The sequence below is a fragment of the Equus przewalskii genome, chromosome 27, assembly GCF_037783145.1.
Source record: "Equus przewalskii isolate Varuska chromosome 27, EquPr2, whole genome shotgun sequence".
NCBI lineage: Eukaryota > Metazoa > Chordata > Mammalia > Perissodactyla > Equidae > Equus > Equus przewalskii.
In genome coordinates, this window is record NC_091857.1 from 39,347,744 (window position 1) to 39,359,776 (window position 12,033).

Below are 12,033 nucleotides of genomic sequence, written 5' to 3' on the forward strand. Positions count from 1 at the left end.
GGTAACTGTCCAGCGGCAGAGCCGAGCTGCTGGAAGTTGAGAAAACAAAAATAAGCTTCACCTCTGATCCTGCCGCCGAGCGCAGCCGCCCAGTGCTGGCGGGGTTTCCGCGCACGTGTGAACAGCGTACACATTTCTAACAACCCTGTGTGTGCAAGTGAGCATGTTTGAATGTCTGCCGCCATCGCAGCCCCTCCCACCTTCCTGCCTGGACACTCCAGCTCCTGAGTGGCCGCGGGCTGTTTTCTCAAGGCGCATTAACGTAAACTGTCTCCCACCCTGTGATTTCATTGACCTGGGTTTGGGGGTTGTTTGCAGTTTTTCCTGATTAAAATAGTGTTGGGAAGAACATTTTGGCCTCTAAGACTCTTTCCTCAGGGCGTTTTCTCAGAAACTGTTACAGAATCAGAGAGAGGAGCGTTTTGCAGCCAAGCTTCGGTGTAGGAAGATTCCCACCATGGGAGCCGTTCTTTCGTGATGTTTCCCATGTGATGGGCCAGGAGTGGCCCTCCCAGTGTGGGGCCTGGGGCTGGGCGTCCCCGGGGCCGTGGCGGGAGAGTCCCGACAGCCTGGGCCGGGGGCTTTTGCAGAGACAGGCCCTTCTCCTGGACCCGCTCCTGGGCTGCTCTGCTGGGGCCGGGCTCGCAGTGGGCGTGCCCACACACATTACCCCTCTCCCACCACCCGGTGGGCTGCCCTGGGGGTCGGTGCCTCTTAGGTGGAGGGTCCCCACCTTCTTTGTAGCAGTCTAGAGGGAGCGGGTTCTGGGCACACTTGACTAGACGTTCTCTTAACAGGCAACTGGCCAGTAAGTGGAGGCAGGCGCTTCTGGGAAGGTGGGCTGGGCCCTTGGTGACAAGGGCAGGAGGGGCCAGGTGGCCCACAGGCAGGCGAGGGCCACCTCCAGGCCTCTAGTCACTGTCACAGCCCTGCCCTCACTGCTGATGTCAGGCAGGTCAGACCGCTCCCAGTGCTGTGGTTCGTCAAGGGGCTCAGTGCTGGAGGGCTCCCTGTGGGCTCCGGGGGTCCAGGTGGCTGCCCCAGGCCCTCGGCCTCAGTGTCACCTCCTCCCGTGAGACTTTCTCCTGGAAGCTTCGGCAAACCATGGTGCCCAACAACTGAGGGAAGGCTCAGCTCCTCGCTCCCCGCCTACAGGTCCCGCTTCCTTTTCCTGGGAGCCCCCTGCCCTGCGCACACCCTACCGCCTCCATATTCCAGCGTCAACTCTGCCCACTGTGCTCAGCCTTTTAAACAGGCCCTTCCTCCTTATGTCTTGACCAAGTGACTGGGGCTGAACAAAGGCCCTCTCCTTGACCACACACCAGCCAGGATCCTCTGCGCCCTCCTCCTGTGGGAGCTCCCGAGCCCATCCCTGCGGAGTCCAGCTGTAGGAAGAACCCTGCTGAGTCAGGTGGGAAAGAATCCCCCCCAACGTGTGGTCACAAGAGCTGATCAAACTCGCACGCCCTGTGCCCCCCGAGGTGTCAGATCACCTGCCCGCTCTCAGCAAGGATCCTCTTGGGTCGGTGGAGCCAGAACCCCCTCCGCATGACATCTCCTCTCAGTGCTGTTCCACCACGCCCCCAGCCCGTGGCCGTGGCCCCCACTGTCCCCGCTGTCCGTGGAGCTGAGGTGGCCTGTCTCCCCGATCGCCGAGGTCCTGGGTAAAGTCTTCCTCACCATTCTAACGAGTGTCAGAACACTGCTCTCCTGCAGGCTCCCTCCGGGCTGTGCCAGGGAAGGCTGGGTTATCCTTGCTTGTGGGCTCCGGCCTGCGGGCTGAGGCGGCTCCAAGTGCTTTCTTAAGTGTCTGTCCCAAGCCCAGTGGTTGGCACTGGTTCTGAGGAGCTGTGAGCTGGTCTGGCTGCTGTCTCTAGTCCTGTCCCTCATCTCACACCCAGGGCCTCCTGGTGCCCCAGGGCTGGGTGAGAGCTTGGTCAGCCCAGAAAGGCCGACTCCGAAGCCTGGCCTCCTGTGGGGCATCGGTCTGGTGTCCAGGAGCACATCCCGGACAGGCAGCCCTTCCCGTGCGGATGTTAGCGCGCAGACGAGGAAGCAGGCAAAGCAGAGCTGAACAGGCGTCTTTATCGGAGGAGGTCGCAGGCCCAGCGCAGACCTCCCAGAGGGGGCCGCGCCTCACAGGGTCGCAGACCCCTCTGACCCGCTTTCTCCTGCATCGTGTGCAGATACTGTCCCTGGAGACCCGCCCAGGGAGCTGTCCTGAGAGCTAACTAAAGGGGTGGCATCATAAACATCCGAGTGAGGTACCCTCGGCTGTGCGCTGTTGTCTGGGGGCTGAGAGACCCCACATCTCCAGGGAGGCTGCTGTGCAGGGCACGGTCCTCGTGTGACCGGTTGGTGTTTGCGTCCCACAGTGGGCGTGACCCTAGCGTGCCTGCTTTTCTGTGGGAGGAATGTACCCAAATCCTGTGGGGGCTGAACCGTGGCCCCACAAGGTACGTCCACCTGGAGCCACAGAATGTGGCTCTTTGGAAGTGGGCTTTTCCGGATGTGATTAAGTTAAGGGTCTTGAGAGGAGCTCATCCTGGATGGCCGGGGTCGGCCCTCCATCCAGTGACAAGTGTCCTTTATAAGAAACACGCAGGGAGAGAGGAGAGCACGTTATGATGGAGGCAGACATGGGATGACACAGCCAGGCTGGGAGCCCATCCCAGAGCAGCCCCTGTCCCCACGCGGAGGATGGAAGGTGCCCACCTGCACCTCGAGGGCGGGCTTCGGGTGCAGTGTCCCTGGAGGAGCCGCGTGGATTCACCAGAAGGGAGGGGCTCTTCCAGTACGTTCTAGAACCAGCCAGAAGGACTTGACTCCCAGCAGGAGCACAGCCCTGGTCATGGAAAGGCCTGACCCCAGAACGAGAGACTTGAGTGGATGCCACCAGCAACAAGCAGGACAGGGCAGCTCCGTCATCTGTTTCCAGGTGGCATCGCAGGTCAGGCAGGCAGGGGGGGACCTGATTGCTCTCAGCACATTCTCCGTGTGATAACGGCCGAATGAGTGTGGGGGCAGGCAAACTGTTGTCCAGGCCCCACCTCATCCTCCGCCTCCCCACGGTCCCGGCTGGGTCCTCGCTGCCTACGTCAGCGCGAGACCTCCTGTCTGTCCCTGGGGTGTTGAACTTGGACAGCACGCTGTCCTTCTCTGTTGCCAGACAGGGACCTTTATTGCTGCCTAAACCTGCGCCCAGAAACTCTCCCAAGTCCAGACCCCGCAGAGAGCCTGGCCCATAAAAAGAGTTATCCAGAGGGCAGCGCGCTCTCCCTGACCCCTGACCCGGGCCCGGCCACCAGGGCGCCTTTGAATGTGGGGTTCTGGAACTTCTGTTTTCCGACCTGAAGTCACCCCCACAGAGGGGTCCGTACAGGCTGCACCAAACCAGGCCGCGGGGTGGACCACGAGGCTGCCCTGGAGAGAAGTGGAGAGAAACCCCCAGAACACCCCGGAACACCCCGGAACTCGGGGCTGCTGGCTCCGCATGTCCCAGGCCACAGTGTCAGTCCCTCTCAGAGCTGAAAGTCTGAGGCCACAGTCTCAGAAGACATTCAGGAAGTGCTGGGAGGCTCGTGGGCCGTGGGGCCCAAATTTCAGGACGACGGAGCCGGCGGCTCTCAGCCTCCAGAGAACAGAGTGGAAGTCCGTCTGTCCCCCACCATTGGTGGCCCAGGGACAGGAGCAACCAGGGCATCAGTTCCTCTTTCACCCGATCCCCCCGACCTCCTGTTCGCAGGTCGCTTTGTGTGGTCACCCAGGCAGGGCATTGTGGCTGGGATTTCTCTCCAGAAAGGACCCTGGAGTCCAAGAGAGAAGTCAGCTTGAATGCCAGAAGCTGTGGTCCAGAACACTGCAAGTTTTCCCCAATGTGGTGTTGTGAAAACTTTTTTGAATCAGTATTCCCTAAGTTGTGGTAAAATGTACACAATGTAAAATTTACCTTTTTGACCATTTTTAGGTGTACAGTTCAGTGGCACTAAGTACATTCACATTGTTGTGCAACCTTCACTATTGTCCATCTCCAGAACTTTTCCATCTTCCCAAACTGAAACTCTGTCCGCATTGAACACTAACTCCCCCCCCCCGACCCCAGCCCCTGGCACCCACCGTTCTACTTCCTGTCTCTATAGATTTGACTCCTCAAGGGACCTCATATGAGTGGAATCACACAGTGTTTGTCATTTTGTGACTGGCTTATCTCAGTGTAACGTTCTTGAGATTCATCCACGCTGCAGCATTGTCAGAATTTCAGTCCTTTTCCAGGCTGAGTACTATTCCATTGTGTGATGGACCACCTCTGCTTAACCATTCGTGGGTCGGTGGACACTTGGCTCACTTCCACTTCTGGCTTTGTGAATAGTGCTGCTGTACAAATCTCTCTTTGAGACCCTGCTTCCCTTCTTTTGGGTGTATATTTACAAGTGGAATTTCTGGATCGTGTGATCATTCTATTTTTAATTTTTGAGGAGCCACCATGCTGTTCTCCACAGCAGCTGTGCTGTGTGACATTCCCACCAGCCTTGCACAGGGACCCAGTTTCTCCACACCCTCACCCACTCTTGTCGTTTCTGTTTTTGTTTTTGGGTACTCCCATCCTAATGCGTGTGTGTTGTGGAAAGTGTTCAGGATTTTCCAGTTTGAAGAACAGGAGGATCGCCCACACCCTCCCCGAGAAGTGGTTCATGTGCCTTCTTTACCTCTCTCCACGTCGACATGCGTGGTACGTGTCCATGTGTCGTTTTGGGAGCAAGTTGCAGGCATTTGGGTGCTAACAACATCAGCTGACTTCTCCTGGGATGAGCAGAGTGTCCCCTCGCCACCCTCAGGATGTGCCAGAGTCCTGTCTGCTCTCCACACCCTTTTGAACATCCCCAACCATCCCAGTGGCTGCCAGGCTCCCCACTGGTTCGCACCCAGCCTCTCAGTCCAGACTCTTTTGTTGACGACGCCCACTTTGCTGGAGGTAGGGTCTATGGTAGCCGTTGCCAACCTTAACTTTGCCCCCAGGAGATGTTTACCAACGTCCAGAGATGTTTGTGGCTGTCACTCTGGGGGGTGCTGTTAACACCCTACGATGTGTGGGGCGCCCCCACACCCTGGGGTACCCCACCCCTGACGTGAGCAGCTCTGTGGCCGAGAACCCTGGGCTGGAGGCCCGCTGAGCTCTGAGTCGCACGTCTCCGGCCAGATCCTTGGTGGCTTGTGTGCTTGCTCATCAGCAGGCAGGTGGCCAACATCGGGCCCCCCAACTTCGGCCTGCTGGGCGAGGGGCATCTAGGACCCTCCACTGTGCAGGTGGGGTTCCCCTTTGGCAAGTCCTGAGTGACATGGGTTGCCCCACTTTGTCCCGATGGATACCCCCGCACCCAGGAACCCTTCCTGGTGGCATCCACCACTCTGATGGTCCCAGGAGAAGCCAGTGACCATGCTGGGGGCTGCAGATTACGCTGCTCGCCCTTCGGTCCTCTGCGTGGACGGCAACGCTCTGTAAAGGAAGACCTCCCTCTATTTCCCCTTCGGCCCAGTCTCTTCTACTTTTTTTGTTTAGTTTCAGCTTTAGATTTTTAGAAAATCTATCTCTGGATTGATGCATTTCTGTTCATTCAAAGTGTTAAGATGAGTGACAGCCATTATTCTGTTTGCCACTCAGATTGTCCAAAATTCAGCTGCTGGGATTTCATTCTGACTGGTTCCCGTCTCCACGCGCCACCTCCTTCCAGCCTCACCCTCTGCTCCGCTGTCTCGGGCTTGGGATGGGCCCTTGCCCCAGTGCCTTCTGGTCAGGAACGGGATCTCAGAACCAAGACCCCGGCATGGTCAGATGCTGCTGGTGTCATTCTCTGAGCTGTTCCATGAGACCAGCCTAGATTATAGAATACATAGGAAACGTACACAAAAACGAACGAGGACACCGTTTCCCTTTTAGACGCAGCGTTAGGAAGGCTCTTCTTAAACTGAAACTCTCGGTTTCTAAGAACTTCACTCTATTACTCAGTTGCTTTGTCCCACAAGACTCGGTTTCGCAATGTCAGCCTCAGCCCCAGGCGCCGGGGGAGCCTGCGATTTCCCTGCGTCCTTGGTGCGCAGCGCAGGCCAGCTGAAGAGCATCAGCCGGAACCACGTTCGGAAGCCGCCTGCAAGGATTCTCCTCCCTGAAGGGGCGCATAATCAAAACGAAAAATATTTGAAATTTAACCGTTTCCTCGAAATACCAAAAATAACACTCTGCACGTAGACTTTTTTCTTTCAAATCTTGAAAATATTTTGAAAATTTAAGTGTTTTAAGGTACTGTACCACACGCGGCCCCCACCCCAGATAAGAGAGGGGCTCCGCCGCGTGGGGTCTCAGCCCGTGTCCCCTCCTGGTGCCTTTTCTGTGCTCTCATGTGATGCTCCAATGCCTGGTCGCACGGGGCAAGTGACCATGCCGCCACCCAAGCGTGTCTCGCCTGGCTCTGTGGACCAGTGGGCTGTTCCGGCGCATGCAGCCGGCCCTGCCCGCACGGAGTGTTCCTGTGGCCGCTTGGGGTCCCTGCGGGGTTCACCCTCGGGATGCGGCAGACCCAGACAGTGCCCTGGGCTTCCGTCCTCCTGCCCGCATCAAGCCAGCATCCTATGGCAGCATGTCCCTGTCCCCCAGCTGCCCATCCAGTGCCAGCCACCTGCCTCTGGGGAACCCGACCTGGTTTCGTGTCAGCAGGAGCAGGCCAGTGGCTTGTGCTTACTCCCCGCAAGCTGCACACAGTCCCTGGGGGGCCGAGCAGGGCCGCTTCGCTCTGAATGAGCTCCGTCCTCCGCACTGTGTGGCCTGGAGCAAGCTGCCCTCTCTGGGCCTCATCCTCCCCACCTGTGAAATAAGGCGAATTGAGAAGCTCCTTCTCCTGAGGTGCTTGGGGCTTGATGGCCAGTTAGGAGAGTGACGCAGGCGAGGGGCACGGAAGGCATCAGGCCGTGGACTCTGGCACGTGAGGACACGGCTGGGCTGTCAGGAAGTGGCCTTCGAGGAACGGGATAGGCTTTGCTCAAATCCAGACGTGGCAGGTGTCCACCACCACTGCCCGCAAGAGGACGCCACCCCATGCCAAGGGCACACCCAGCCAGGTGCAGACGGAGCTAAGGACACAGGCAGGAGGGAGACAGACAGACGACAGGCAGCAGAGCCGTCCTGGGGGCCGGGAGTCTGTTGGAGGTGAGCACAGGAAGGTCATGGGACTTGAACAAGGGGGCTTAGAGCTCAACCTGGTGGCACTGGGGAGCCCCAGGAGTCAGAGCAGGGAGGGGCGTGGTGAAATGGCATCTAGAGGGTCACCTGGCCGCCTGTGGAGGGCAGCCAAGGTGAGGGGTGGGCAGAGTGGGCCAGCAGGTCAGCGGGGCTGAGACCGGCCGGCAGGAGGCAGGGGCTGGGGTGCTGATGCTGATCCAGAGGGATGCTGGGAGTTTGGCTCTCACTACGGTGTGTCTGAGATGACCTGGGAACGTTTGTTGAGGCACAGCCCATCCACAGGCTGAGACACCAATTTCAGAGTCTTCCTGGAAGAAGCAACGAGGAGAGAGCTGGCCCCTGGGTAGGAGTGGGGGCTTGGCCCCAAGCAGGGTGGGCATGTGGGTGGGTGGCCAGAGAGGACCCCGAGGGTCCAGGGCCCAGAAGGAGGGTGTTGAGTGAGTGCCCGTCGTTGAGTGGGCTCTGGTGAGTGGGGTCACCTCAGGAGAACCTAGGTGTGTTCCATGTGGGCTCCACATTTCTAGAGGGACCCTGATCCCCAGCACAGGGACCAGAGCGAGAGGGGTGTCAGTCCACTATAGCAGGATGATGGAACCAGGAAAGAGGAGGCACACGGGAAGTCGGGCAGCCTCCAGCCGGCAGGCTGGCCAGCAAGGAACTCAGAGGTACATGCTTTCCACAGAGAAGGGGGCAGACTGAGTGTCAGTGGACCGGCCAATGGGACAGCCTATGGGGGTGTTAACTAAGCCCCTCAAGATGACGGCATCTGCAGGGGTGACGGTGTCCCAGGCTTTCTCTCCCCGAGCCTGGGCGCGCTGCCCTCCGCCCCCAAGCTCCCTGGATCTTGTGGCTCTCCTCTCCTCCATGCCCCCTTGGGGTCAGTGCCCCTGCACCCTCTCCATGCCCTGCAGGCCCCAGGTGCCCCCTCCTCCCCTTCTCTCCTCAGACCCTGAGCTCCCTTCAGGACTGTGACCCCACCCCAGGGCAGGCCTGTCTCACAGCGACGAGAACATGACAGTGGGAAGTCGACGGAGGCCCTGGATCCTGTGTTCCTCACCTGTGTCCCACCCACAGTCCCCCGGCCACTGTGTGCTCCCTCTGGAATCCTCAGGCCGGCGGGGACGCAGGAACACGCAGCCGTCTGTGTCTGGGCATGACCTGCGCTGTGCCCCCTTTTCTGGAGTTCTGGAGCACTGCCACACAGCCCCGACTCTGTCCATCGCCCGGCTCCCCACCTCGGCCGCACCTCCCGCCTTGCCATCACAGGCTGGGACAGCCACAGTCCACTCACTCAGCCTTCCGGGGGTGCACGGGTCGGGCAGGACCTGGTGTGAGAGCACCGTAGAGAATTTGAACACCATCATGGAATGGACCAGAAGGGATCTGCTCTCATCATCTCCGGTCTGTCAATTCTGAATCAGGTCAGGGTGCAGCTCCCTCGCTGGCCCCCTCAGCTGCCCTGGGACGCCTCCACAATGTGCCCTTCTCTGGCCACATGCGGCTGTGGCTCCCTCCCCTCCAGACTTCTCCACCCCCACCCGTGGACCGTGGACCACCCCCACGTCCCTGCACGTCACCACACAGCAGAGGGCCGGGCAGCACAGAGGCAGGGCGATGAGCACGGCGCAGAGGAGGCCGGTCCACCTCAGAGGAGTGACTGGGCCCTGTGGTCCCTGCGGGTGTTGTGGGGGACTGACAGGCCCCACGTTCCCTGTGCCTGGGATGAGCCGGAGCCAGAACCCCATGGCCTCGGCAGCTCCTGCAGGGCTTCACTGCCTGGCCAGGCCTGGCCTGGAGCCAACTTTTCCTCATCGACTGTGGTCTGGGACTTTCCTGGTCAGGCTCCTTGCCACAGGGACAGCTGCCGGGGAAACCCCGTGTGAAAGTGGAGTCATCCAGGTCAGCCCAGCAGCAAGGGTGAGTGCTGGCCGGGCCAGGGCCCTAAGGGGACACCTGCCCGTGTCAGAGGAGCTGGGAGTCAGATCTTGCTCTGCCAGCTCACACCCTCAAAGCACTGTCTTACCAGGCCACGTCTGCCCTGCCTTGACTCTGAGCTTAGCTGCTCTGCTCTGTCCAAGCACCTCTGCCCCAGGGCCTTTGCACTGGCTGTTTCTGCTGCCTGGAGAGCTCACTCCCATGATGTGCTCAGGTCAGCTCCCTCTGCTCCACAGGTCCCTCCTCCAACATCACCTGCTGAGTGGGGCTTCCCTGTCCCACTTCTCAGTGTCAGGGTCACACCAGACCCCCAAGGCTTGCGGGGGGTCTGGCACAGAGTGGGTGCGCCTAGGCACGTAGGATGAAAGTCAGTGAACGATAGTACAGACCTCTTCGGGGTTCAGGAGAGACAGCAAGGACAAAAGAAAAAGGAAGTCAGGCGACGGGAGAGGGGGACATGGGCCATCGCGGGTCTTGGAAAGCTGGATTTAGGGGCTGGGACCAGGTGGTCCTATAAGGCCCTGTGGGGAAGCTGAGGCCCAGGAGACACCATGAGACCAGGGCACCGGCTGATGAGAGGAGGAGGGGCCGAGCACCTCTCCTGCGACCGGGTCCAGCTCCTCCAGGCTGCTGTCCCCCACCAGGGTCCCCGTAGGCCCCCATCCTGGCCAGAGCCCAGGATGCCCTCCTGTTCCGGAACTTCACCTTCCTCTCACTCCAAACCTAACTAGTCTCCTTCCTGCAGTGGCCCTGGTCCCTGGAAGGGGCTCAGGCCCTGCTCAGGTGGCCCCGCTGCCCTACTCAGGTACGTACATATCCCACATACGGACCCCATCACACCCAAGAGGGCCTGGAAAGGCACGAGGCAAGCTGTCAGGGAAGAGGGTTTTGTGCTGGAGTGTTTTAGTGTCCCCCCAGTCATGGGGTGCGCTGGGCGCTGGCCTGGGTGGGTGCCTCCTCACCCCCGCTCCGTGCAACCCGTCCATCACGGGTGCCCTCTCCCTGGAGGCGTTACGGCTCCATGGCTATAGGACAAGCTGGTGACGGCCAGCAGGGCTGGACTGGGACATGTGACAGCAGTGTTGCCTGTTGGAGAAAGAAATCCCCTTTCCTCCTGGGGCTAAAGTGAAAATGTCGGAGGGAGTGGGACTCCGTCGGGGCTTTCCTGGGAAGTGGCCTCGGGACTTGCCCTGACTTTCCGTTTCTCCGTGTGGGAGCCCGAGCCTGAGACGGGCCGGCTGGGAGGAAGTGAGCTGGTCTTGCAGAACCTTCTGGCTGGCACTAAGCTGGGGGCGGAGAGTGATGTCCTGCCAAGTGAAACAGCTCCAGGCCGGCTCCCTTGGGCGCCCCAGCTCTCAGCCAGCCCAGAGCGGTGGGTGCCGAGGGTGATATGTGGGCAGGCATGGGCCACACCCCTGCACTGTTGGCCCGTGAGGATGGAAGGCAGGTTGTGACAGGGAAAAGCGCTCAGAACCCGGGCTGGGGTCAGTCTCTTGCTGGCCGTGGGTGCAGGCTGACCCCTCCACCTGGCCAGGCCTCAGTTTCCTCCAGTAGCACCTGCAAACTCTGGTCGCTGGATAGGCATTGGTTCAGGTGGACAGCAGGCCTGTAGTGCTCCACCCACACTGACCAGCATGGCTCCTGCCCCTGGAGCCCCAGCCCTTTCTCACTGTGGAGTGTGCCTGCTGCCACCCCACCCCATGCAGAGACGAGGCATCCAGGGCCCCAGCAACCTGGCACCGGGATGAGGGGAGGGTAAAGGTGTATTAGCAGACAGGTGGCTGCCTGGCCCCGTGGGAAAGAGGGTGTCAAGTCCGTGGCAGAGGGCAGCCGAGCAGACAGCCCCCTAACAGCCTCAAGTTTCAGGCCAGGAATGTATCCCCTGCTTCGTCGGTCAGAAGCTGGTGGGAGGTGGGGCATGACACCTTCCTGGGTCACCCAGCCTCCTCCTAGGTGGCCTCCGGGGTCCCCTGGAGAACCTTGTAAAGCATATGCCATGTCACCACATGGTACCGATGAAGAGCCCAACCTTCAGAGAGATGAGGGGCCCAGGCTGAGCTCACAAAGCAGGGAGCCCACGCTGAGCAAGGCCCGGGCCCCCCACGGGGGACTCGACCTTCATTTGGGTTTCCTGTAGAAATGGAAAACTTTGAATAAGAAAGCGAGGCTGGCAGACGTGAAGGGGGTTGAGGAGAGCGGGACTTGGTTAATTGCATCTCCAGTCATTTTCATGGACGGAAAGATTGTGGGACAAGAGTCTTGGTGTGGACAAAAGAGAAACCGAAACGCCCCCGCCCCGCCCCTCCGCCCGTCTGGCTCTGTGCGGGGAGGGCAGCAGCCGGAGGTGCATGAACAGGGCTCCCTGACCTCTGTGCTCTCGGCCACACTGTGGGCTTTGATGCCCATGTACACGTGCACTCGTATTTGCGTGTGTGTGTGTGCACGCCCAGGTCAGAGACACTGCAGTTGCAGATTCCTCTCCCGGAGGGAGGCATCTGTAGTGGGACCCTATCCTGGGGCCCAGCCATCTAGATGTGCCAAGGCGGCTGGTGCTGGGGAAGGTGGGAGGACCACAGCCTTTGTGCCGGTGTCTTGGTGGGAACCAGCACTGCTTAACTGGAGGCGGTCCCTGGGGCCCCTGTCAGCACCCCCTCCAAGACAGGTGCCAGCCAGGATGCCCAGGAATGCCTGGGGAGGTGACCTGCTGGCCCCTAATGCCCAAGGTCAAGAGCAGGGCAGACATCTTCCTTTTTCCCCTACCAAGGAGCACACACTCGGGGACCTTCAGACCTGGGGAAAGGTCATGCTCGCTTCCTCGCTGTGTCCAAGGTTTGCAGGGGGTGGAATGTTCTCCTGAAAGCTGATCT

General features: G+C 59.9%; 1 long non-coding RNA gene across 1 annotated transcript; it reads left to right on the forward strand.

The window, feature by feature from the left end:
• Nucleotides 1–362: 362 nt before the first annotated feature.
• On the forward strand, nt 363–8,497 carry LOC139079879 (uncharacterized). The gene is made up of 3 exons (XR_011533865.1): nt 363–4,729; nt 5,660–7,198; nt 8,178–8,497. It is a non-coding gene; the product is annotated as an uncharacterized lncRNA (long non-coding RNA).
• Nucleotides 8,498–12,033: the final 3,536 nt, after the last annotated feature.